At 40.0% G+C, this 26780-nt stretch overlaps 1 protein-coding gene and 1 long non-coding RNA gene across 2 annotated transcripts in view; one reads left to right on the top strand and one right to left on the bottom strand.

The window, feature by feature from the left end:
• The window catches only part of JAK1 (Janus kinase 1), a 79853-nt gene extending 70953 nt beyond the window's left edge, over window positions 1–8900 (bottom strand). Inside the window, exon 1 of the mRNA XM_049110342.1 lies at window positions 8881–8900. The gene's annotated coding sequence lies outside the window, so the exon portion shown is untranslated. The remainder of the gene's footprint in view (window positions 1–8880) is intronic.
• The window catches only part of LOC112647173 (uncharacterized), a 42990-nt gene that overhangs the window by 9360 nt on the left and 6850 nt on the right, over window positions 1–26780 (top strand). Inside the window, exons 2-5 of the long non-coding RNA XR_004816259.2 lie at window positions 1695–1804; window positions 13077–13189; window positions 16252–16396; window positions 18860–18896. This is a non-coding gene — a long non-coding RNA (uncharacterized LOC112647173). The remainder of the gene's footprint in view (window positions 1–1694; window positions 1805–13076; window positions 13190–16251; window positions 16397–18859; window positions 18897–26780) is intronic.

The raw sequence follows: 26780 nt of genomic DNA, 5'->3' as shown, positions 1-26780 counted from the left end.
AAAGCATACAAGTAAGATATGTCAGGAGTGCTCTCACAGCCCTGACATGGCATGACTCCTCCAATTTTATGAAATTTGGCCCCTGAAAAGACAAAGGAGCTACCTCCAAGTACAATAAAACATACTAGTGAAATGCACACATTCCTTTACTACCAGAGAGTGAAGACTACAAAAAAGCTAGGAAGACTCAACTTACACCAAAATGTATCCGCTGACTGAAATACAATTATGACCCTTACTCTGCTATTCCCATCAGCTAAATCTTCCTAAATCAAATTTTCCCAGTTTGGGTCTTAAGACATGTTCAAAAGTATTTGGCATTGCACCATCTGTCCAAAATGAAACTAAAGAAAAAGAATAATGAAGAAGTAAAGGAGATTATTGACCTCTTTAACAGATAGAACATTTCAGATACTTTAAAAATGTCTATTTACCTCTAAATAGTATTGGTAATGTAAAGTGAGGTCAGGTCAACATGGCTTGGGTTAAAACATTCTTCACTGTAATCACAAATATTTTTTATCAAATACTTTAACATAAAACCTCTATTAAGCCATACATAAGGCTAGTTTTTTTGGTCCTTATTCTCACAGTAGTGATCCTCTCAAAAAGACATGTATATTGGGCTGTATCCTTATTAATTTTAACACGATAGAAATCTTTCTACAGAGCTACCATTTGCAGGTACTCTATATTCCTTTGTATATATTCCCCTATTCAAACTGTCAACATATCCACACAAGTATTCTCCCCACTTATTCCAATTTGAAGTTTGACTATGCAGATTGAAAACGAAAATATTAATTATGTTTTGTCTAAATCAGTGCATTAAGGAGAAGGCCCCAAAGATCTCAGAGTAGAAGGAGGTAGTTAAGGCTCCAATCTTTCCAGTATTAATGTTGTTACTCCTTTTACTAGCAAAATTCCATTTAAACAACCTTACTAGACATTCAAATTGCTGTACTTCATTCCAAGCTTACTAAAATGGAAACATATGCCAACACTCTTCAGTATAGACTATATGTTCATAGCACACCTTGTTTAAATAAAGTAAACATTCAGTGTAAATATAACCTTATTAGGTCTGAATGTTTGTGTCCCCTCAAGTCACACTGGAATTCTAACAGCTAATGTGATGGTGTCAGGAGGTAGGGCCTTTGGGAGGTGATCAGGCCATGAGGGTAGAGCCCTTATAAACAGCATACTGCTCTCATAAAAGAGATACCCCAGAGCTCCCTAGCCCTTTGTGCAATGTGAGTATACAATAAGAAATCTGAGACCCTAAAGAGGACCCTCAGAGTGCTGGCACTCTGATCTTGGACTTCCAATCTATAGAACTATGACAAATAATTTTTAAAAAAGATTTTATCTATTACTTATTGAGTGAGCGAGAGAGAGAGAGAGAGAGAGAAAGAACGAGAGCCAAGTGCACACAAATGGGGAGAGGGAGAGAGAAGGAGAAGCAGACTCCCCACTGACCAGGGAGCACTATGTGGAGCTCTGTCCCAGGACCTGGAGATCATGACCTGAACCTAAGGCAGACACCTAACCAGCTGGGCCACCGAGGCACCCTGAGAGATAAATTTTTGTTTATAAACCCCTTATATCTGGTATTTTGCTATAGCAGTCCAGTGGACTAAGGCAAACCTCTATGTATAGGTAAAGTTGTGTAATTAGAGGTGCCCTTTCTCCAGATTGAAAATCAAGCAAGTCCAAACTCTCCGATGAGGTCAGAGGCTTCACCAAGCTTCTATTCAGCCAAAGCCCGGACCACTAAAACATGACTGGCAACATAACAGACATGGTAAGTGGCTGCTGAGTGAACAAATGAATGAATCAACCAATGAATAAATAAACAAAAAACACAAGAACTGAGCTTTACTGCTGTCTAGCATTATGCTAGCTATTGCTATGTTTTTATTTCTCCTTCCTATTATTAAACTATTGAAGTGCAGTGTAAGGTATTCCAATCAAATTAATGTTTTTTTTTCTCCAAATTACATTGTGGTATTTAATGGTGTATTTCTTTTCCTGGTTTGAGGGCACCTGGTTAGCAGGGGGTTACTTCACACAGGAGCTGCCTGACAAGCAAGCTGGCACACACATACCACTTGGTCTGAGATGATTAGGAAGAGAGGGTCCCAGAGACAGTAGGGTTGAAAGCAGGCAGGGATACAGTGTGTTTCATGGAGTGGAGAAGACGATACCAAAGGGAAACTGGCTGGTGATCAAATACAAAAAACCTAAAGGTTTTAGGATTGGAAGGGAGGGAGAAGACAAGGGAACAGTAGATAGGAACAGTGAAGCTGAGCAAGCTGAAAGAAAAACTAAAAGGTATAGAGGGCGAGATGAGGAGAGACACTATCATGAGAAGCAGTGAGAGAAAAGAAAATGGATATTCTAATCCAGGATGGATTTTGAAGATTCAGTCCTTATCTATCCTCAGTTAATGCTGCACCTTACTAGTTTTGATTCCTTGTTCAAGAGCCAACATATGGAAGGTGATTTATTTTATTTAGCCCTTTTTCTTGCTGGAGGGAGATGGCTTCTTCCACAGGATGGTGCATCAATGTATACTTGTTATTATTTAGAGGTAACACGGGTCTCTTTGCCACAAAAGCTTTGGCCTTCTCGAAAACTCCAAACAGTTCCACGAAAATAGCTGAAACTATATGATGTCTTTACATTTGTTACTTACTTAACTTCTGACTTAACCCACAAGATTCCAAGGCAGTTTATAAGGATATATTTAATAAAACAGAAATATATCAAAAAGAAAAATCGGGGCATCTGGGTGACTCAGTTAAGTGTTCAATTCTTGGTTTTGGCTCAGGTCATGATCTCGGGTTTGTGGGACCAAGCCCCACGTCAGACTCTGCACTCAGCGCAGAGTCCACTTGAGATTTTTTCCCTCTCCCTCTTCCCCACCTTTGCTTCTCCTTCCTGCTCGCACTGTCTCAATCTCTAAAATAAATAAAACCTTTTAAATTAATTAATTAAAATAAAATAAAAACAAAAACACTGGTTCAAGGAACAATATTATGTTATTTGAAATAATACGTTATAATATAATTCGGGACAAAAGTCAAGATGAAGAGAAAGTTATTTGCAAGCTACAGCTTTCCAAGCAGATCAGCCATGGATTTGGCTCCTAGTTTCCTAGGGATCAAATAGAAAAGGGAAACAATGAAATACATTACTTCACCAGTTACATGAGAAATGGACATTTTTTCTGGTCTTAATTCTAAAACAAAATTCTCCTGAGGAAGGAGAGAGCATTTGAAATTTGATCTCCAGGGCAGCCTGGGTGGCTCAGCAGTTTAGCGCTGCCTTCAGCCCAGGGCCTGATCCTGGAGATCCGGATCGAGTCCCATATCGGGCTCCCTGCATGGAGCCTGCTTCTCCCTCTGTTGTGTCTCTGCCTCTCTCTCTCTCTCTCTCTCATGAATAAATAAATAAAATCTTAGAAAAATAAAATATTTCCAAAAAAAAATGAAATTTGATCTCCAGAAGCTTCTGCAGTTCTCCCAACTATTTAGGGATTTATGCTGCACTTGAGAATATCAATGTAGGGCATTATATTCCAAAAAATATCAACTCAGGACACCAGCCTAAAAATTGCTTTCTCTTTTGTTTTTTAATACTTTTCCACAAGGCTCTGTCCCCCCAGTCCCCATGATTCCTCTATCCTCTCCTTACACTTAGATATTACTTCCTTAGGACACATCAGTAGAAGTGAGCAAATTAAAGTGTCTAAAATGCCAAAACCATGACAAATCCAGAATATAATTCAGGAATGGAAAAACAAAGAAACTATTTTTATCCACTGATCAATCTAGTCAGAGAGATGAAAATTACCAGAAGAAATGCTTGATTATTTGGTTAGGTATTTTGGAGCTATAGAAATAAGGCCAAAGACCCCTCCCACTGTGCAGACTAGAAGTCAACAATGGTTGGGTGTTATGAGTACAGGGTTACCAAAAAATTTATCATCCAAACTGGGACACTTGAGAGTTAAAGACGGTACTATTAATAATGACACCTAAAAACAGACATAAACCAAGCCATCTCAGCTGAACAGAAACACACAGTCACTCTGTGAGCGCATCAGGGCTTTACATTCCTATTGAATAAATTTCCTTATTATACTCCCCCACAACATTTTATAGGATAGAGAAGGCCAATACCCCCTTTTATAGATAAGAAAGCACATGTCCAAGAGATAAGTAACTAATTCAAGTTTACAAAGAGAAATAGCAGACTCCACCATTGTTTACAGACTCCAAACCCAATACCCTTCCACTAAATAATCTAATGACCCAGAACAGCCAGATAAGATAACAACAGTGTGGACTTATCTAAGTTCTTTTTCTTTTCCCATATCAGTGATAAAAATTGAAGACATTTTCAAATATAGGGAGAAAATACCTGATATCACAATTTCCTTGTTATTCATTTCAAGTAATCTAAATATAGGCAAAGATCTTGGATGAAAACAACACAGATGCATAACAGGCTTAAATTCAAAACTGCCATAAAATTTAATTCAATTTCACTCAGTTAATTCAGGCTCTCCATTTCACTACTTAATAATCTGTCTCTGTCTTCTGACCCTAAAATAAGTATTACTGTGCCATCACCTACCCTACATTAAGTAGTAAATGATTAGAAAATGTTTTATGGAATCACAGGGTAATAAATAGTTACCTAGTTATTCTCAAACCTGTCTATACATCAGAATCACCTGGCAGCTTTTTAAACTATACTATTTCATCCTATATACCCTGGACCTACTAGATCAGGAATCCAGAAAAGAAAAATTTGTAAACTCTTCAGATAATTCTGAGATCCAGCCCTTCAAATCCCAATCTGATCCAAGACTTCCAAGGTAGACACAGGTAACACTCCCACCCACAACCACAGATCTGTCATTCTTTTCTCTTCTGCAACCCACATGATTTCTTTCTATTGATTTTCTTTTTTCCACTCTGCAATGCAGCAGTGATGAGCAGCTGAGGACCTACACTGCAGGCAGGAAGCTGTGGGGCTGATCCTATTCATTGCTCCCCCAATACTCTCATAAACATCTTCTGAATTAGCTTATGGAAAGATAAGTGTCATAATCATAATAACAATAAAAACTGATATTTGCTAAGCACCTATTATGCCATCAGGTGTGCTAATTGCTCTGCATTCATGATCTCAATCACCACATAAACCCTGTAAAGTGATATTATTCCCAAACCCACTTCACATTATGAAAGAGGTCAAAATATCTTTCCCAGGTGATATTGCTAGAAAGTGGCAGAACAAGAACTCAAACCTAAATCCCAAGCTCTTCTCAATACACCCATCGACTAACCTAAAGCTATTCTGAATCCTCTTTGCCTTTAGGACAGCTAGCTTCCATTCATGCTACACATCATAACCCAGGACCCCACTGGGGTCTCAATGGGAAAAGAATCCAAAAAGCTCTTGGATTTTCTAGTAGACCAACTAAAATCTGAACATTAACATCAGGAAAGGGAAGCAAAAGTCTATTTCTGAAATATAAACTGCTCTTTAGAAAACTACTTCTGGAAGAAATCAGCAGTTCTGGAAAATAAAACGTTCAGACTTTGAAGGTACACCAAAGGTGATTCTTCCATTGTGTAATTTGGGGCTTTCCTCTCTAGTTGGTTGGAGAGAAACAATTCAATATTCCAAATGCAATCTCAAATCCCAACTATTTCTTTCTCTTTACTTGCTCCATTAAAGAAAAATAAAGAAAAAAAAGAGTTTCTACCTGGATGTGTTTGACTGGTGGGTGACCATACAGTTTAATGTCCAAACTGAAAGACTTTTAAGAGTGAAAGTGGGATACTATTCATAATTATCCTGGGAAAATAGACATGAAGTGGAATTTATTTTGTTTTTTTTTAATTTTTATTTATTTATGATAGTCACAGAGAGAGAAAGAGAGAGGCAGAGACATAGGCAGAGGGAGAAGCAGGCTCCATGCACCGGGAGCCCGATGTGGGATTCGATCCCGGGTCTCCAGGATCGCGCCCTGGGCCAAAGGCAGGCGCCAAACCGCTGGGCCACCCAGGGATCCCTGGAATTTATTTTGATGGCAGAATTCAAAGACAAGAGAGGAGAAATCAATTGCCATAAACTCACTGAACACTAGGGTTCAGTTTGTTCAATAATTAATAATCCATGTAACTACTATGTGCCAGCCTCTACACTAAAAACTTATCTATGAAAACCAAATTCCTCCAAACCATAAGGGAGAACTGACCAGTCCATTCAACAATTACAACATGAAAAAGCCAGCTGTAGAAGAGCAGGTATGACAGGATCCCATCTGGATGGATGGATGGATGGATGGATGAAATATATTGAAAATGGTGTTGTGGGAACAAACAGCAAAATCCTCTAACTCTATATAAGGATAGAACAGGCATGGTTTCACAGGGGAGTGTATCCTGGAGCAGAGATTTACAGGAAAATAGTAGATATTAAACAGGAGAAGAAACAGGTGGGAACAGAGACAGCATATCTCATGCAGAACTAAAAGCCTGTGTAAAGGGAACAGATTCAAGAGCATGCAGAGACCCTTCCATGAAAGACAGTTAAGGTATAGTACTTGTGGCAGTGGGTGGCCAGAGGTAGGGCTAAAGTGGTGGGAAAGGTTGACCCTCAATGCCATGTTGAAGAGCCAGGAGCCCATCGTGAAGATCAGAGGAGGCCAATGACTACTCCAATTGAGAAGGACTAGTCTGTGTAGGTGATATCAGGCAAACAGGAGATAGAGGGCAGAGAGACCTGCACTTGGGAGGCAATGCAATGATCAAATAAGAAATGATGTCGAGCCAAAGAGTAACAAACATTTATGAATCCTGTACCTCAGATAAGAGTTTCAGAGAGAAACAGATTACTCACTGCCTTATGGAAAGTGGGGTCCAACTGAAGCCATATGTAGGGACAATTATATATGGGAATGACTACAGATACTTTGAATAAAAAGCTTAAAGTAAACAATAGAATGTTTTTGACTCTAAACATTTTAAGAGTTGAAGAAAATGCCAAAGTTTTGAAGTCATGAAGTCCTGGAACAAAGGAGAAATGAACAGTTTGGGAGAGAAAATCTTTTTGAGACAGAATTCCTCAAGGTTGACCTCTTTTCTTAAATAGGTTTATGGATAACTGAGAAATATCTGGAATAATATATTTAAAACACAACTATAAAGTATTGCAACCTGGGATATGTTGGGAGGAAGAAAGGAGTCTTTCCTCAGTACAAGATGAGGCATCATACTATTCCATGAAAGAGGTATCAGATTCCTAAACCTGACCCAAGTTCAAAACCCACTAATTGGTTTTGTGACCTTGAGCCAATTATTTCATCTGCCTCTTTTCACTGTAAAATGAGAATAACTACACCTATACCTTAATGGTCTGTGAAGACTAAATGAATTAGGATTCCTGGTGAAAACAGCTGAGTGAACCCAAGTATCCAATTTCATCCCCTCTTGAAATCTGACTAAAATTTGTGTAACACAGTAGATATAGTAAGGTCTTTTTAAGACCAAAACCAGGGATCCCTGGGTGGCGCAGCGGTTTGGCGCCTGCCTTTGGCCCAGGGCGCGATCCTGGAGACCCGGGATCGAATCCCACATCGGGCTCCCTGTGCATGGAGCCTGCTTCTCCCTCTGCCTGTGTCTCTGCGCCTCTCTCTCTCTCTGTGACTATCATAAATAAATAAAAAAATTAAAAAAAAAAAATAAGACCAAAACCACAAATATGGGGGGAATAGGAGAGGAGAAAACTGCAAATGACTTTTGGAAGCTGATAATTAGATAGATGTGTAGCAAAATGACTTTAATAACCCAGGAAAACTGAATCCCACATGGATGGTGGCAAAAGCTGACAACCAAATAAATGTACACCACAGAAGCCTCAAAAGTCTCAGGAATTGGAAGCACCAGCACCTGGGGTAAAAGAGGAAGGCTGGGGAGAGATGCCTAAGAAACCATTCTCTCAGCAACTCCTCCACCCAGCAGAAGTCTAGACTAGCACTGTCCAATAAAATTTTCTGCAATAATGGAAATGTTCTCTCTCTTCTCTGCCTAGTATGGTAGCCCCTAGTCACATGAGGCTACTGAGAACTTAAAATGGGACTGAGGCAAATGAGGAACTGACTTCTTAATTTTATTCCATGTTTATTAATTTAAATTTAAATTGCCACACATGGCTAGTGGCTATTGCATTTCAGGACAACGCAGGTCTAGAGGTTTATTTTCTGGAGAGGGTAAGACAGAGGGTTCTGGACCTAGAAAGGCCAGGCAAAGCACAGGAACCTTCAGTACACAGGGGGACTGTGTGTACACACAGAATGGTGAAGGCCTAGATGCTGCAATTTCCACCCTCTTCCCCACATGGCTCCAGAAATGCTGGCAGCTACTCCCTGACACTCCAGGCAAGAGTGAATTACTGTTTTCTGAGAAATGTTACCATCCCACGAGAACACACCTAAAGATACTAACACTGGGGGTTCCCCAATTAATGGCCCATTCAAGTCACTCTTCAGTGAAGTTCAAAGTTCACAGGTCCCACATACATGCTCAGCCTTCTCCTCGTGTTTAATCATGAACAGCCAGCCAAGATAAACCAAACCAATGTCTGAGGAAAGCCTCTAATATAGACAGGAACAAAAGCAACTCAGAATAAACAAAGAGTATTTACAAAGAGATAAAAACCTTAAAAAGTAATTCATGTCCTCAGATTGATAAAGAAACATATTTTATCTACGAAGCATGAATAAGATTGTTTTAAAGTAACACTTCAAAGAAAAAAGAGCTCTTAATTATTAAAACGATGACTGCAGAAATGGGGCACCTGGATGGCTCAGTCAGTTAAAGTGTCCAACTCTTGATCTCAGCTCAGGTCTTGGTCTCAGTGTTTTGAGCCCCGCAGTGAACTTTAAAAAAAAAAAAAAAAAAGACCACAGAAGTTAAATACAGGACTGGAAAAGTGCCATCTGGAACTTTCTAGGTTGATGAAAATGTTCTATACTTTGTTTCGGGTGGTGGTTACATAAGTGTATACAATTGTCAAAACTAAGTGAAATAAACATTTACAATGGTGCCCTTCAATGTACATAAGCCATACCTTTATTTTTTAAATCTCAACAGAAAGGTATGAGGATAAAGGGAAAACTGTTTAGCAAATAACAGTTTGAAAATAAAAGATAAAACATAACAAAATTAGGAGGACCAATCCAGAAAATCACACATCTAAGTAAAAGGAGTTCTAAAGGAAAGACAGAAAAAAAGTGGAGGAAGAAAACCATCATAAGATCATTTAAAAAAAGGTCCCAAAATACACGGATGAGGAGACCTGTTGTGAGTATTACAATGGGAACAATGGAAAAACAAAAGAAGGGTCTACATGAATCCAAAAGAGAATATAAAAAGCCAAATCCAAAAGATCAAAAATTGATTTTTTTTAATAATTGGGTAGCTTTTTAAGAGCTGCATGAAGCAAGGAGAGAACTGACAAATGCCTTCAAAATTCTCAAGGGGAAACAATACCAACCCCAAAATCTATAACCCACCAAATTATCAATAAAGTGTGAAGGGAGAATAATGGCATATTTAGATATTCAAGATCTTAAAAAACTTACCTGTTATGTACCCTCAAAGAGTGAGTAAAAGAGAAGCTCCAAAACAATAAATAAAGATTAAACACAGAGGGGCAAAAACAATTCCTAGGAGGACAGAATATAGATCTCAGGATGAGAGCTGCAGCCAGTCTTTGAGAACAACCCATCCACACTTGGGCAGTGAGACACAAAGGATCGATAGGCTTAGGGCTTTCATCATTAAGATTCTCAAAGACCGCATCAGGGGACAGAATGCCAGATCCCTAACTAAATTTGGCTTTGCTTAATCATACACTGATAAAGTTCCTATTCTTTCCTCAGCGTCCTGATGTCTGAATCAGTAGACTATTTCACTGCACAGAAGTATCCTGCTGTGACCTGCCCCTGAGAGCTAGACGTAAGCTAGGTTGAGCTTAAAAGTGAAAATAAAATATGGAGCAGTCCACTCCTTGTGACTATGGTACTATTTTCAGGCTCCCAACAGCTGGACCACTGCAGTCCTCCAAACATCCCATTTCCCACAACTCTCTTACAACCTTCACCAGTGACTTTTCCAAAAGGCCCTGCAAGCTCCCAACTCCAAATCCAGACTTGACCCAGTGCTTTTGTTCCAATCCAGGGGATAAAGAATTCAAATTAGGACCTATTAAGCTCTCTTGAGAACGATGGCAACACTGTCCTTTCCTTATACACCTGGGTTTGTGCTTGCTTTAGGGACATCTACAATGAAAGGAAGGGATTGATTAATATAGAGGTCAGACTGGTTGGTACCTCTGAGAGGAGTGCAATGAGGAGAGATACTTGGCGATTTCAAAAATACTGGTAATTTTCTACTTCTCTTCTTTTTTAAGATTTTATTTATTTTAAGAGAGAGAGAACACACAAGCAAAGGGAGAGGAAGAGGGAAAAGCAGACTCCTCACTGAGCAGGGAGCCCAATGTAGGACTCGATCCCAGGACCCTGGGATCATGACCTGGGCTGAAGGCAGACACTTAACTGACTGAACCACTCAGTCGCCCCTAATGTTCTACTTCTTATCTGAATGGTGACTATGTTGGTATTTTTACTGACTACACACATGTTTTATAGACTCTTCCATATGTTTTTTTTTCTTCCATATGTTTAATATATTTTTCAATTTAAAAAATTCCCTCCCCCAATGAATTAAATGAGCTAATATATTTAAAGCTCTTAATACAATGAGAGATCTTTATTAGATACTAATTATCAATTACCTACCTCATCTTCTGTAGTAATCCAAATCCTGAGCTTCTTTGAAGACCATCTTGAATGGCAGCAATCTTCTGAAGCCCTGACTATGCAACAATCCCCTCGACTTTTATTGCCAGTTTGTGTCATTATTTACTAGTCATGTACATCTCCTTAGCTAGGTTGAAAACAGAAATGTATTTTAAAAATCATTACTTGTGCTAATGATTGTTTCTTTCAGTCTTCCATTCTCTATTACAAGACACAATGGTGGCCTTGAGCCAAATGTGAGTGGGGCCTGATTGGCACACTAGATCCTCCAGAAAAAGTCAAGTTCTTAGAGGAGGTCCTTCCTTCTATGACTCAATGCCTTCCCACTCGTAGCACCTACCTGTGTCAGGGGTCTGACACAGAATAAAAACTCAAATGTTTGCTGATAATAAGTGGAATCCAAAGAAAAAAGCTCTAAGAAAAGTGACAAATATGACCAAACTCATTAATGGAAAAGTAGCCCCTATGGAAAGAGAAAAGTCATTGTAATCATTCCTGGTTAACTGAATTGAGCAAAAATCTTAAGCATAAAGCTCTCTGACAGCCAACTGGGTTGCAGGTATCATATATTCCCACTTTCTGATTCAGTGAGAGTCAAAGCAATACACAGAGACATGTACAATGTAAAACTTTCCTATCCTATCCGTAGGAAAATGAAAGAGTTTCCAATTCAGGTGCTTTCACCAGAGTTTAAGTTCTATACATTTTTTATAAAAGCTGTGCTTTAAGACAGCTAAATGCAGTGACTTTTAACCTGAAAACTGCTAAAGCCAAGGAAAATAAGTTGAATCCATGCCCATTTCTGTTCTGATTCCATTTTTTAAAGTAACTCATAAATGTGCATGACTCACACAGCTGAATATATTGTGATGTTCCTTTATCATTTCATCTTCCGGTGCCAGTAATCCCACATTAGAGTGCCAAAACCCTTTAATAAGTATAGCATGTGCTTTTGGACATACTCCAAAAATTACCACAGGACTATTGCATTAAGAAAAAAACTCCAGTGAGGATTTCTAGGCTTTGGAATACAGGCCCCCCCCCTCCCCGATTCAGATGCCCAAAATATAACTTCCCTCACCTCTCTATGCACAGCTACTTTTGATACTTGAAACCGTAACAACAATTATCCTTAGGCTTACGTGGCTTTTTTAAGTTTACAAAGCACTTCGACATCTACTAAGTTAGCTGATTCCCTGTGACTAGAGTGCTTATATAGCAGATGTTACCTGTTTCAATATGGAAGAAATGTGCATTCAGAGAATTTAAGTGGCTTGCCCAAGGGTATCCAGCCAGCAAGTGATGGAGCTGGGATTTGCACACAGGTCATCCAAAAGCTGGCTCTTCTCACCAAACTGCTTTGTGATTGGGGGCAAGAAAACAACTGATTGAAATAAAACCTGTTAGAAACTCTTATGATTTTACTTATGGGAACAGTTCAATGTTTCATAAATTTACTTATGCGAGTAGTTCAATCTTTCATAAACACTGTAGACCAAATTATTTTTAAACTTCCTTCTCCCTTTCTTTAGTTCCCTTGAACTGTGAGTTACTACAGTTATCACTTCTAAGAAAGGGTCAACTAAAAAAAGGCCAGCATATAAAAAAGCTACTACCCCTCATTTGTCCTAATCCCTAACCTCACCAGTGGTGAGTGAATTCCATCTACTTCCAAAAAGAGCAAAGAAGTAATGGAGCCCAAATGAGAATCAGGCCTAGCGACCGTTCCAACTCACTCTGTATTCTTACCTTTAATTATACAAGGCTGGAATCCCCTATCAGTTTATTCAGCCAAGTTTTTAAGAAATCACAATGAGGGAATTTCCAAAGCCCATCAAACATCACTATATAAATACTGATCACCTAGGCTTCTCCGTTTACAAACACATTTTTAAAAAGCAGACTAGTCACAATATAAAAATCTCCCTTACTGTTTGCCACTTCAAACATTTAATATGATTTAGGTTTTTGGTTAACCATGCTAGTCAAATGCTGTAAGTTGCTAAATTACTAACTGGGCTGGAACTTTCTAACCATACCTAATTTAAATACAATCATAGATAACATGTTGAAAACTTAAATCACCATACTTGGGCCAAATGAAATCTGCTTTATAATCTGGGTAGAAAATGGTGAGTAAACAAGCTAATCATGACCACCATCTCCACAGCAAAGATATGGAAAAGCCTTAAGGAGAGAGTTCTGGCATCACTCAAACTGGAGTTTCCATCCTGGTCCTACCACTTAGGAGCTATGAGTTTCTGAACTCAGGTTTCTGCATCTGTAAGTAATACCAATTCCCTCTCATCTAACTGTTGTCAAAAACCAAGCACAAAGGAAATCATACATTAGGTGCTAAATTTAAAAAAATCCGTTAATTTCTATGAATGTAAATTCAGAATACAAGGCAATGCCATTGCTGGGGTAATAACAGCATGGAAATTCAAGGGAGGAAACAATTACAGCTTTTTTATACTCCACTCTCCTCCCTCTGGGGTCTGCTCTGATGCAACCTCCTCCTCCACTACCTATCTCCATCAACTCTGGCCTAAAATGACTGACACATAACATAACATAATCAGCACTTAATTAAACATTTTATTATTTTTCCAGAGTTGCTACTAGGCCAGTCCTGACACCTATTCATTTAAGACCTTCAGGGAAAGAGAACTCTTTCCAGAACTTACAGTCTCATTACCCTTTTCATTATTCTCGCTGATTATAAACTACACTGAGACCACAGAGATTACACAATGCCATTTAATTAGAATTAAGAAAGCTTCAAAAGGTCAAAATCACCCTTGAACAGATAACATTAACATTTGAAATGAGCATTCTGACCCCTCTCTAAAACCACTTTGGTTCAGCTCACATGGGGACACTCCCATTTGCTGACTGTGGTGACTAGAACACAAGTTAGAATCCCTCCAACTAAGATTCTCAGGCCCAGGGTGCTGGGGACGAAACCACTGTAACCACTTCACATCCACTCAGATAGACCCATTTTCTAGAACTGCAAAACCATCAGCTAAAAACAACTCTTTATGCAAATGAATTTGGAATCAAGGCTACACATACTACAACTTAAACTGGAGGTTTAATTCTCCCTAGAGACTTCTCTGCACGTTATCAGGCATAATTGATAGGAAACCAGTGCACCATTCTCCTCCACCTTTTTTTAAACACATATTTTGTATTGCTCCCCTTACTACTCTGAAGTAAAAATCAGAAATATAAACTATTCACATGCAAAACATCAAAATAATCAACATGATGTCCAAACTATAAATAAAGGACAACTTAAAGAAATTTATAAGACTCAATTTCAATATGTAATACCTGTCCTACATACACTAGAAGACATAATGAAGTAGTCTAACACTTGTACCAACAGCAGAAAAGCTAGGAGTGCAGTAACTACAAATACAGACAGATACTGGCAAGTTCTTCTTGATTACACAAATAGAAGCACCTCAATATTGGTAACATGATTTATAAAAATGGTGAGCAGCTTTTGGTAAAGTTCTAAGCAAAATAAAATGGTATCTTTCTATAGTACAATATATCAGTTTATATAGCAGCTGCATTTCTAGAAAATTCAGGTGATGTCAGAACAATGCAAAAATTACTTAATGTAAAATAAGATTAGGGTCTAGGCTCATAAAATGAGAAGCCGGTTCTTCCCCTAAAGAATGTCTGGAGAAGCTATTGAAAAATTCTTCTTTGCACAAGACTGACCCTATGCACATTAAAGGATAATTATAATTCCTGATCATTCCCTCTAAATGCCAAAGGTACCTACCCCACCATCAACCAACAAAATCTCCCAAAAGTCACTGAACCAGCTGTGATGAAGGGTGCTGCTTTCAGCCAAGCGGAAGTCTTGTCGTCTTTGTGTTTTCTGTGTGGACCTTAGAACAATGCTTGGTTCCTAAGCAGGTGCTCAGTCAGTCTGAGGAATTGTGTAGTATTTCTTCTAAAAATTTGTTTGTGGGTAGCAGAAAAGCAGAGTCAATATTTTCAGTCAATAGGAAGATGGCATCTACTGGACTGGAATGTAAAACTGCTGACATTTCACTCATAATCAGAAATGCTTTAAATGATGCTATTGTTTCTGCCCCAAAATGATAGCCTAAGACTAGGACAGCAAACACACATTGGGGCATGATGTCCCACTGAGCCTGGGAATGGCTTTAAAATCCATCTCAACATGGCTCCAACAAGTCCTGCCAACTCTTTAGGTTTTCTAACCTCAGAAATATGGGAGAAAGCAAATAGCAGCCTCAAAAAAAAAAAGCTTCCTGTGGGTATTTAGAGCCTTCTACACCATTCAATCTAGTAACTTTCACTATCATCTAAGCCCTTGCAATGTGCTTCAGGTACCTACTACTAAATGCTTGTTTGACCCTCATACAATATAAGGTGGTATAAATCTCTACTTCACAGGAAACTGAATGAGGCCTGTACCAATACAAAGCCCAATATCAAAAGCTAGAATCAAAAGCCCAAAAGCTAGAATCAAAGCCCAAATTCTAGCTCGGCTATCCAGCTCCAAAGCCTGTGCTAGTTATCTCTCTGCAACCACCTATGAGATCTGTCTGGAGGAGTGGGGTAATAAAGCTTCCTACTAGAGTGGTATTTCTCTGCGTGGACCCAGGAGGTGGGCAGGCACCTCTAGGTGGACAGCCAGACAGAATGTCAAAAGCCAAAACAAAAAATTCCCCTCTCTCATGGACTCAGCCAGAGGCCAATCTAAGATTTGGGAGGAGTCCCAAATTAGATTTTTAAACCAAGCTTTGGACACCAGGACACCACATTCCCTGTTATATAAAGACCCAAAGCTTCAGGATGGCATCAAGCCCTGCTGAGTGCTGGCTCCAACCTTTCAACACTCGGCCAATAGCTAGATCCTCTTCTCTCCTCAGGAGGGCCAGTGCTATTGTCCCATGTTTGACTTTCCAAGCCTCTAAGCAAGTGCTAGATATTTGCTCAGTCCACAGGTAGCTTAGAGGAGATGCCCCTCCTGCCTGCCCTGTGTATGTGAATCCTGCCTATCTTTCAAGGTCTACGGCAAGGTTGCCCTCCCTTAAGCCCAAAGTCTGTCCACCTTCTCTAGGTGGAAGGAACTGACCCTACTTCAGACTTCATGGCATTCTTCTGCATCACAGCAGACAGTATACACGTCTCCTCCCTAGAGCTTTAGTTCCTTGTTTCCTCCCAACCCCCTACCAATACAAACACTACCACCACCACCACCACCACCATCAGCCAGAAATCCACTTAATGAGTGCCTACCACTGTGCCAGTCATTCTACAGACATTATCTCCTTTAATCTACATATTAGCTCCAATTTCAGTGATGAGGAAACTGAGACCTGGCATTATTCAGCTTCCACTGTCATTACACCATAGTGGATACCAGCACAGTGTGGAATCAGACTGCATTTGTTTGGATCTCTGCTCTTCCATTTACCAGCTGTGAAATCTTGGGTAAGTTATTTACCTCTGTGCCTCGGTTCCTCGTGTATAAAACAAGGATAATAATACTTAACAGGACTGTTCTCAGCATTTAAAAAGTTAACATGTGGGAAGCACTCAGCACATGCCTGGCACATAGCATACAGAGGAAGCATTCTCAACTGTTAGTGCTGCCTCCAACCTTGCCTCATACTATGCTCCAAGTTCATACTCTGAGGGCCTCAAATATACCAAACTAGTAGCCACCTTTGTCCAAGCTGCCTTGACCACTCTTTGCACACCAGCTCCTTACCATTCTTTGGGTCTGATGACGTGCTTGTCTCAGAGGGATGCTCCCTAACAACCTAGTTCAAGAAGATCCTGGTCATCTAGGCCCTGCCTCCAGCACCCTCTTCTCCCCTCTCCCACTCTTACCCATCCCCTTACCACACCCTTGTTTATTTCCCTTAGAGCATTTATCACAACCTAGAATTCTGTCATTTGTAGTAACTTAGTCTGTGTATTTGTTTGGGGTCCGATGCCCTGACTAGAGATGAGGGAAAGAATCATGTCTTTCTCAGTATTGTATCTTCTTTACCAGCCAGAGCCTGGAATATAATGAATGCTAAATAAATATCTGTTGGTACCTTGCCTGCTTCTACATAGTAAGTGCTCAAGTAGTATCTGTTGTTGAATTAATAACTGCATGAACCATAGAATCCTTAAGTTAATGCTGGATGGCCACTGCTGCTATGAGGGCAAGTATCAGCCTGCAAGGTGCCATTTTTCTGTATTTGGTCAATTCTGAATTACTGTCACCCAAAACATCTAGTAAGCACCTACACTGAGCAAATCTGTATGTTCTCTGTATATGGCAAAACAATAAAGTCACTGTATTTGGCTAGAAGACAACAGGCAGGATCAGGACTGCAATCCTGTGAAGAGTGCCCAACAGGAGGGAAAGAGTGATGGCTTAAGTCCCACTGCCTTGCTCCCGGTGCAGGGATGTTTTCTATTTCTCACGAAAGCAACAGATCAGCAGCAGCCCTGGGGAGGGCCAGTTTTAGTTCTTAAGGCTGGGGGTCTGCACCATGGAATTTTAAGGGCCACACAAGACACTATTAAGAACACCCTCCCACCCCCTCAGTGCCTCTGAAACTGTCAGTCAGGGTGAAAGCACTGTGTTCCATGAGATGCTCGTGAGAATACAAAAACAGAGAGGGGCAGCCAGCCAATCAATTCACTCCCACCTTTTAAGTCAGACAAGTTTATCAGATTAGCTACTATTACTTGTCAGAGCAGAGAAGCCTGAAAGTGGAGTCCTGAGGTTAAGTTTTCTTATGGCAAAAGGTGATGAGAAAGATTCACAGCAAGGACCCCACACTTCACACACTTCACCCTCTTACCTGAAGCTAACTCTCATGGTGTCTAGTATGTGAGTGGGCACATAGGAGTGCATGCATGTGCCTATACACATGCACAACACATGAGGGAGGAGGCCAGTTCAGTTTCCTGGCTTCCTGCCCCCTTGGGAAGTCCTAACCGTTCAGCAGAGAAAAATCACATAGAGAAGCATCTAGAGACCCAAGGATCCCACTTCTCAGCTTTCCCAGTAACTTGCAGAGTGACCTTTGGAAAGTCACTTCCCCTCTTTAGGCTTCAATTTTACCATTTTACAAATGAGTGAGCTGTACTATAATACAGACAAGAATTTTCAAGCTATGTTCTAAGTAACCCAAATGTTCTGAATGGTATAAAATTCTCGGGGGAAAATATATTCAAATTTCACTTTTCAGCTATATTTTAACAATTTTTGAAATTATAATAAACCCCCACAATTTTTTATAGCAAATTTTAACTCCTTGAAGATTGTCAATGTGATATTCTGCAGACCTCAGAATAAAGCCTGTCTTATCAATCCTGAGCTTATATTTAAACATCTTATAACTGTTACTAATTCTGAAGGAAGCTAGAACTCTTTTTTCTTTTTTAAGATTTTATTATTTATTTGAGAGAGTGAGTCTGAGGTGGGGGGATGAGGGGGAGGCAGGAGAGAGAACCCTAAGCAGACTCTGCACTGAGCACAGAGCCTGACTCAGAGCTCGATCTCACGACTCTTGAGATCATTACCTGAGCCAAAAACCAAGAGTCAGACACTTAACCAACTGAGCCATCCAGGCACCTCAGGAACTCTCTTCTTTACTCAGACCTACACTTGTCTGCTCCCATAAAAGTGCTCAAGCCTTAAGTATACTACTACAGCATACTTGCAGCCTGCTCAACTGAATGCCAGGCAAATCTCAGGCACATCTGCTGGACTCATACTCACAGAGAAACAGTCAATAATGCAATAACAAATAAATTCATAACAGGTTGCACTGAAATAAAAAGTGTGAGCATACGTTATCATCAGTCTTGCACTATTTAATAAAGAAGCATTTGTTAAATAGCTGTGATTCCACTTTGTGATAAAAGTTCCCCCTATTCTTCTTTCAGGTTTCTGGGTCAATTTAAAGTATCCTGAAGCTGCAAGGTAAGTTATTAATAAACTATCTACAATTACTTATTCATGTGAATCAGGTTTTTCCATACTGCAACCAAAACTAAATTCAGAAGTTAGGTAATAAAACTGGAAGATGATTGGGACTGCCACTCTGAACCCAACTCAAAATTCAGTGCCCATGATCAGATTCCCTGTTCTCTTAACTTTATAATTATTATGATATTGATAAGTTATGATATGCTACGTCTGAATTTATAAAATTAGTCTCTTCAGTACACTGAGGTTCCATGTGGGATTAAATTTGAAATGAGGGATCCCTGGGTGGCGCAGCGGTTTAGCGCCTGTCTTTGGCCCAGGGCGTGATCCTGGAGACCCGGGATCGAATCCCACATCTGGCTCCCAGTGCATGGAGCCTGCTTCTCCCTCTGCCTGTGTCTCTGCGCCTCTCAATCTCTCTCTCTCTCTCTGAGACTATCATAAATAAATAAAAATTTTTTTAAAAAAAATTAAAAATAAATAAATAAATAAATAAATTTGAAATGAGTTCCCTGGCTTCCAAAGAGTCAAAAACCACCATACCAGACACCATCAAAGTCCTCTTCAAGCTCTAATATTCATAGGGGAAGGCAAGTTCTAGGTCTGTATTACCTGGCTGCCCTACTAACCAACACTAAAACCTCCATGAGGAGGGAGGGCCCAAGCAAAATCTTCCCTGATCTGTCAACAGTAAGGTTCTATACACCTGGGGCAGCTGTCCACCCTGCATGCCAGTCATCACATTCCCACCTCCCCCACTCACAGGATGAGGGCCATTCAGCTCACCTTAACCATGTGATCAACACTCAGCTATTTGGCATAAGCCTGACTTCCTGTGCCCTGAGGGCTCAGGCCAACATTCAGAGGGGCCCTTAACTTCTAACTATGAAAAGAGTACCCCTTTTGTACAGGGCCCACCTCCCTGTCCCCTCATCTCTGCCTATCAAAAATCTGTTCTTTGTACTGCTGTGGAGAATGGCAAATTGTTACAAACTATCTGGAAGCAGTCTGATAATGGAATAAGATACCTAAAAAATAGGAACCATGTGACTCTCTGAAATATATTCTAAGAAAACATAATTTATGCACACAGAAATTTTACTATAAAGCTATTAATAATCACAGTATTGTTTACAAAAGCAGAAACTTGAAAGCAACCTCAATGTACAAAAAAATGGAGAGATTTTTTAATATGGGATATCCAAACAAGAATATATCTATCTTATCATTAATACCACCCATATTTTAGAGTACTTACTATACACTGGATCCTCTGATAAGGTTCTTTCATCTCATTTAATGCTCACACCAACTCTGAGGTAGATATTACTGTACTTTATAAATAAGCAGGTTCATAAAAGAAATAATTTAGCAGAAGGCTACCTATCTAGGAAGTGTCAGGGTCGGGTTCAAAGCGAGCTCACTCACTCACTCTTGTATCCAACAGAAGCATTTCTTAAGCATCTACTAATGTGCCAGCATGGTGCTGCTTGCCAGTTTTGTCACTGGAGCTTTTAATTTTTTTCTTTTTCTTACTGTGGTAAAAACACCTAACACGAATTTACGCTCATAACAACTTTTAAGGGCACATTATGGTTTTGTTCACCATATACACATTGTTGTTTTCACCTTGCATGACTGAAACTCCATAAGCACGAGCAACTCCTCATTCCCCTTGATGTTTAAAAAGTTTTTATTTTGGATTAATTTTAAATTTACAGAAGGCCTGCAAAAATAGTCTAGAGTGTCCTGTTCAACTTCTCCTAACATTAATGCTATTATGGCTTTTAAATTGGCAAAATGGAAAAATCATCAGTTCCATCATCAAATAATCCTGACAGCCAACTATGAGGCAGGAAGTAGCTATTGCTGGTGGCTCTGCCTAGCGACTACACACCTCTCCTCCCCACTGACTTCTGATTCTGTACCACTCTCTCCCCTGCAACACTGGGAAGGGAATGGAGAAAACTACCACAAACCAAAGGTTCTTCCTCAAGCCAGGAAGAAGTCTTAAGCCCCTGCTGATGGAACCTAAAGCCACAGGAGAAGTTTTATTTTTTCCATGAGTACAAAATCTCAGGGAAATCTCAAATAAGAAAGAATAACAGGGCACCCAGTTGGCTCAGTTTGTTAAGTGGCTAACTCTTGATTTCAGCTCAGGTCATGATCTCAGGGTCATGGGATCAAGCCCTGCATCAGGCTCCATGCTCAGCTGGAAGTCGGCTTGAGATTCTTTTTCTTCCTCTCCCTCTGCCCCTCCCCCCACTCACCCTCTCTCTCTACATAAATCTCTAAAAAACAAAAGAAAGAAAAAATAAGGAAAATAAAGAAGTAAACACTACATCAGTATTAGCTATATGTATCAGGCATCATACCAAGCCTTTTACCTATACTTACTCATTTAATCATGAACCATAACATAAGGTGGGTACCACTATTATCCCCACTTTACAAATGAGTAAACTCAAGTGTAAAGAAGTTCAGTTTTACTGAAAGTTCTGCAGCTAGTAAAACACTTCCCTTGCCTGGGAAGAGGGAGAACATAAGGCTCCCACCACTCTGCTTTGAACTTGTAAATTCCTAGATTCCTGGACTTGTGAAGCTATTTTTAATAACCGTGGCCACTATCCAAACATTAGAACTGACCAATCTCAGGCTCAGCAAAACTGTTTGCGAGTGCAGCATTTTTCAGGGCCTGAGTAATCTTCACATATGAGTGACGTACCACTCTCTATACACGATCCCAGGGGAAATGAGGAAACTTCAGAGGGACTTGCACAACACTGCCTAAAAGAAGATTCCAAAAGGCTCTTCACATGTTGTCTTCACAGTGTCCCAGCATGATACTTACCTCTCGCCTCCCTCCTCCCTTCGTGATCTGTGCAGGCAACGTGCTGAGCTATGCTCACTCGTCAATAGGAATTCCAGGACACACTGGACAGACTTTGTTCTTGCACTGCCCTATCACAGTGATGGCCTCAACAAAACTGTGTGACCAGAATTCACTCCAAAGGAGCCTCATGTCTCTGACCACACAGCAAGATGGAAAGTATAAAAAAGAGAGTAGTATATTTCTAGCACAAAAATCAATCTGTTTGCTTCATCAAATATGCTGCTTTGAACAAAATTTTTGCTTTCAAAGAATTCTTAGTTTGCCTTAGACTCACTTTGTTTCATTCTTTGAATGAAGTGACTAACTTTGAATCATTCAAGACAGCTCTGGCCTTTAGGATTTTCAGACACTAAGAGTATACAATTACTGTATAAATATGGAAGACTCGAGTAATGCAAGTACACTAAATGAGATATAGGGCAAAGGACCTACTCAGATCTACCTCTGGAACCAGGAAGTTGGCACAGAGTGATGCAGACACTAGTAGGAGTCCTACACAGAAGGAAAGATAAATGCTGGCCCAAACCCAGGAAGGACAGAGGTATCTCAGGCAGCCAGAAAACACATGGAGAAATGGAAAGGACCCAAAGCAGCCTGGGTTCTAGTCGCCAACTGAGATCAGTGAGGAAGAGCTTCAGTGAGATCCCAAGAGGCAACACTCAAATAGCCTCCAATCTGGTCCTGAGAAACATGCTCAATAAATGACATAAAGGCACAGCATATGAGGCTGTTTCTGAGAAAGGGAACGTGATGGGAAAGGGTGGCCACAACCAAGGTTCAGGTAGTGAAAAGCTGGGTCCTTTTCTCACCAGCAGTACCTGGCATCACTGTGAACAGAAGCTACAATGACTCATCATGACGAATCCATAGAAAAATGAAGAAAAACACATGAAAGGGAAAGGCTGGCATTCCAGTAACAAAACAAGATGGGTAGGGACCTCAGGTCATGGACCTCTATGACTGCTCCCTCAACTGACTGTTCTCAAGGCTCTGTCCTCCTCAGATTTTTCTGAAAGTTCTCTCACCTATTGGACCTGAAGAATTCTCATTCTCTAAAATTCAGCTCAAATGACTCATCCTGTGAAGTCTTCCTGACTTTCCCAGACAAATGTAGCCAATCTCTTCTCTGTGCTCCCATAGGACTTTGTTAAACACAGGAATTACAACCTTAGCTTGCTTTGCTTTATAAATAGCACCCACAAGACCACACCAAGGTCTGAGACTATGCATTATTCAGTGTTATTTCTCATAGTCAAGGCTTCTAACAGAGTAGGTACTAAATGGATGAATAAATGTCTACCAGCAGGACCATCCAGAGTTCCCAAGGCCATAGCATTCTGCAGGAAGATTCATGTTCAACTTATGAAACCAGCTTACTTACAGACCAATCCAATCCTAGCCATGAGGACATGCACACTCCCCTCCCTACTTTCTCTAACACAGGAATGAGGGAGCTCTTCCCTTGACTGTCCTCTAGAAATGGTAATGCAGATGCAGCTGACATCTTTGGGGATGACATCACCAAACAAATCTAACTGGTTTTTAACCACACAGACACTAACCAAAGTAAAGCACCAGACTTCGAAGGTGTTGAAAAATACTTCAAAATAGTTTTCTGACCTCTTCCGTCCTCTGCCCGTGAGAGGCTACAAACAGAAAAACTGAGCATATTTCACTTTGAGCCAAGTCTCCAACAACCTGTCCTTTCCTCCTACTCAGCCTGAATGGAGAGTCACCTGGGTCTCTGGCAGTCACTTGCTGTTTGTCCAGCCTTTCCTGATGACACAGAATGCCTGAGACACTGCTGACAGAATTACCTACAACCATCATGGGTCATCTCTGATGCTAAGAGAGGAGAGGGAAAGTCCCTGGAACGGGACTGCACTTTTGTCCAATGGATGTCAGAGACATAACTGACGTACAAATAAATCAGGCAAGGCTGCAGTGTGACCTGACAGGATCCAGAAGGACTGTCTTAGAACAGATCTGTATATGTCTCAATACCTAGGACGCTGCTCTAGAAACAAATGATCCAAGGACACACCCTTCCATTTCCTGCTTCACAAAGCTTCCAGGGAACCTAGTCTGGAACCCGGCCTCACTCACCAATATCAATATGGGACTCGGCAAGTGAGAGGCCAATAAGCAATTTCCAAAGAAAACTCCCTCATCACTGCAGCACTTCCTTTCCTTCCATGCTCAAGATCACCCAGATTAAGCAACACAGATGAGAGGCAGAGGTTTATTAGAGAACCACAGGATTTCATGGTTAGAATGGACGAATAAACACTCACCCTCCTCTTCTCAGGCAATAACCATCTATACTTTCATTATTAGGGCCAACAAGTCTCTCTTCTTACCCTCAATTCTACAAGCCCAAAGACTGCAAGAGAATCCTTGTTAAGGCTCCAAAATTCTTATATTATAGAAAAATTCATTCATTTTTATGGGAAAATTAAGTTCTTTTTCCCATGAAATCAAAAAGAAACACCTACATCAATGCCCATTAGCTGCCAGACACCCAGGACTTTCATAAGCACGACTAGAGAGGTGGAGCCAAAATGCTGAGAAGAAGTGCAGCCCCATAATTAGACTGCTTGGGTGTGAACCCAACTCCACCACTTACTACCTGTGACCTTAAAAGGGGGGAAAATACTAGGACCTAACTTATGATTGTTAAGAAAATTAAATTAATCTACTTAAAATGGTGTATGCTAAATTTCCTCCATAAAGAAAGAGGCAGAGCCAATGTCTCCTTGAATATATGCTATTCCACATTCATAAGAATTTTCAACATGACAGGAGAAAGCATTAGGCTGAATCATATTGAACTTCCAACATTTTACCATTTTTTTAACCCACAGAAATGACAATTTCATATGGTTAAATCAAATAGGTATGAAAGAGGATCACAAAGCAAATGATTTCAAATGATTGTTTAAAAAAAAAAAAGGATCAAATATCTGTGTGGGGCTGATCCCCCACCCCCAGTTTGGTCTGCAGGACCTTGTGAAGGTTGAGCAACCTTGGCTATCTGTAGAGCTGGCTGGCTGCCAAGCTGGCTTCCAGCTACCACCACCACCTGTTACTTTGACAATTGTAGCTTCTGGGTTTACTAGGACCATTTACAAAACCAGAGGCACCTTTAGGAAGCTCAGAGGCTCAAAATGCCCAATCTGTAGTGATTAGAGAAATTTACAGCATCCTTCCTCTTCCAATGGTGCTTCTGGCTTCCGGAGAAACCACTTCATGTTTAGGACATAGTCACAGTCTTAACCAGTGCCACCCAGACTTCAGCCATTATTCCAGCTGTACCTGGAGTCATTCAGAAAACTAGTTCAAAAGAAGTTTCAAAGACCCAACATCGAGCATCTTTTATCTTAGATGGTTTCTCCGTAAGTTTAAAATCTTCAAAAACTAGAGAGAAAAGCATATCACTTGTGCTAAAGTTCAATTAAACAGACCTTCTCTGTAACTATCTTTGCAACTTCCTGCCAATCTGTAACTGTTTCAAAATTTTTAAAAATATTTTAAGTTCAATTACACAAAGACACAAGAAATGAGCCTTTAATAAAAGACAACTTTAATGAAAAATTTTAGATGCACTGTATGATTTTGTCATTTTTTCCATTAATGACAGAAAGACTTTTCAACTACTGGCTCAAAATAATGGAATAGCAACAGAATCTTTCTCTGGCCTATAAACTAAGCCTAGTTAGGGAAAAAAAAATCCAGAAACACTTGTACTTGTCTGAATCCTTCATTCAGCCATACGTGAAGACACACAGATGATCTGATTAGTTTGGGCATCATGACCGTGTTTCAGCTGATTCTATTGCTTCCCTTCCCTCAACATCAAAACCATTTATAAAGCCCAAAACAGTTATTAGCTCTAAATGAAACTAGCAAGTAAACTCTTTTATCAATACCAGATCACATAATTCCATGTTTCTCAGCTAAAATTAAAAGTTTACTGCAAAAGAAACTGAAAAATGCATGTTTCCTCATGGAGTCCCTCATCTGAATATTTTATGTAAGATGAGGGCAGAAGCAGATGATAGAATCACCCAGTATCGGCAGATGCTGCCTGGTGCCCCTGAATAAAATTGTGGTCATTTGCCCTCCCCTGGCATTCTCATTTAATGTCATAATTCACTTAATGTTTAATAATTAAAGAAATTAATTGAACAAAACTGAAGATCCATCTGTTGGCTTGTATTTGTTTAGAGCACTGCTCTCTAAAAGCAGATAACATATTTTCTCCTAAAGACAACTCTGCCATGGCACTCTGTCTTGGCTGCCACCAGCCCTCTTTTCTAGGGTCAGGCAGATGGCAAATGATTCTGTAAGCAGTGGATCTTTGCACGAATGTTTACGTATGAGCACAACACACCCTCTAAAAGTGACTATGCACTCAAGAATAGCAGATGGCAGCCTAAAGCTCATTATACAGAACAAAGGAAAAAGTATAGACATCTGCCACACCCCAACTTCAATACATCCACCCAAAGTTCACAAGAGCTTCAGTTTGGAACTAACATATAGCATGGTTTCGTGGTAAAAAGCATGAACTCTGAAGTCATACATGAATTACTCATTTATAAAGTGAATAAGATACTTAATTTCTACAAATCTTGGTTTCCTCACCTTTAAATGTGAAGATCATCCAGTGCATAAAGGTTGGGCACACAGTAATGTGTAATTTATAAGGTCAAGGTCAAAAACATAATCCCCATAAAAGGCTTAAAAAAAAAAAAAAAAACCACATGGTTTCAATCTGCACTTTGAAACTCAGATGTACTATACCACTAGTGTTTGTGTGCCACACAGTCAATAAAAAGGGGAAAGGAAATAGACTATGGGTCTCCCCACTGGGTGACTCAATACTATTCATTTGTAAATAAAGACCAGTGTGCAAAATGTACTCTTATATTTGCTAAGCTTCATTGTTTTGGAACACACATAAAATATGAGTTCACCAAAGG

The sequence above is a fragment of the Canis lupus genome, chromosome 5, assembly GCF_003254725.2.
Source record: "Canis lupus dingo isolate Sandy chromosome 5, ASM325472v2, whole genome shotgun sequence".
Classification (NCBI taxonomy): Eukaryota; Metazoa; Chordata; class Mammalia; order Carnivora; family Canidae; genus Canis; species Canis lupus.
The sequence above is the reverse complement of the archived record's forward strand: the minus strand, read 5'-3'. Positions and strand labels throughout refer to the sequence as shown.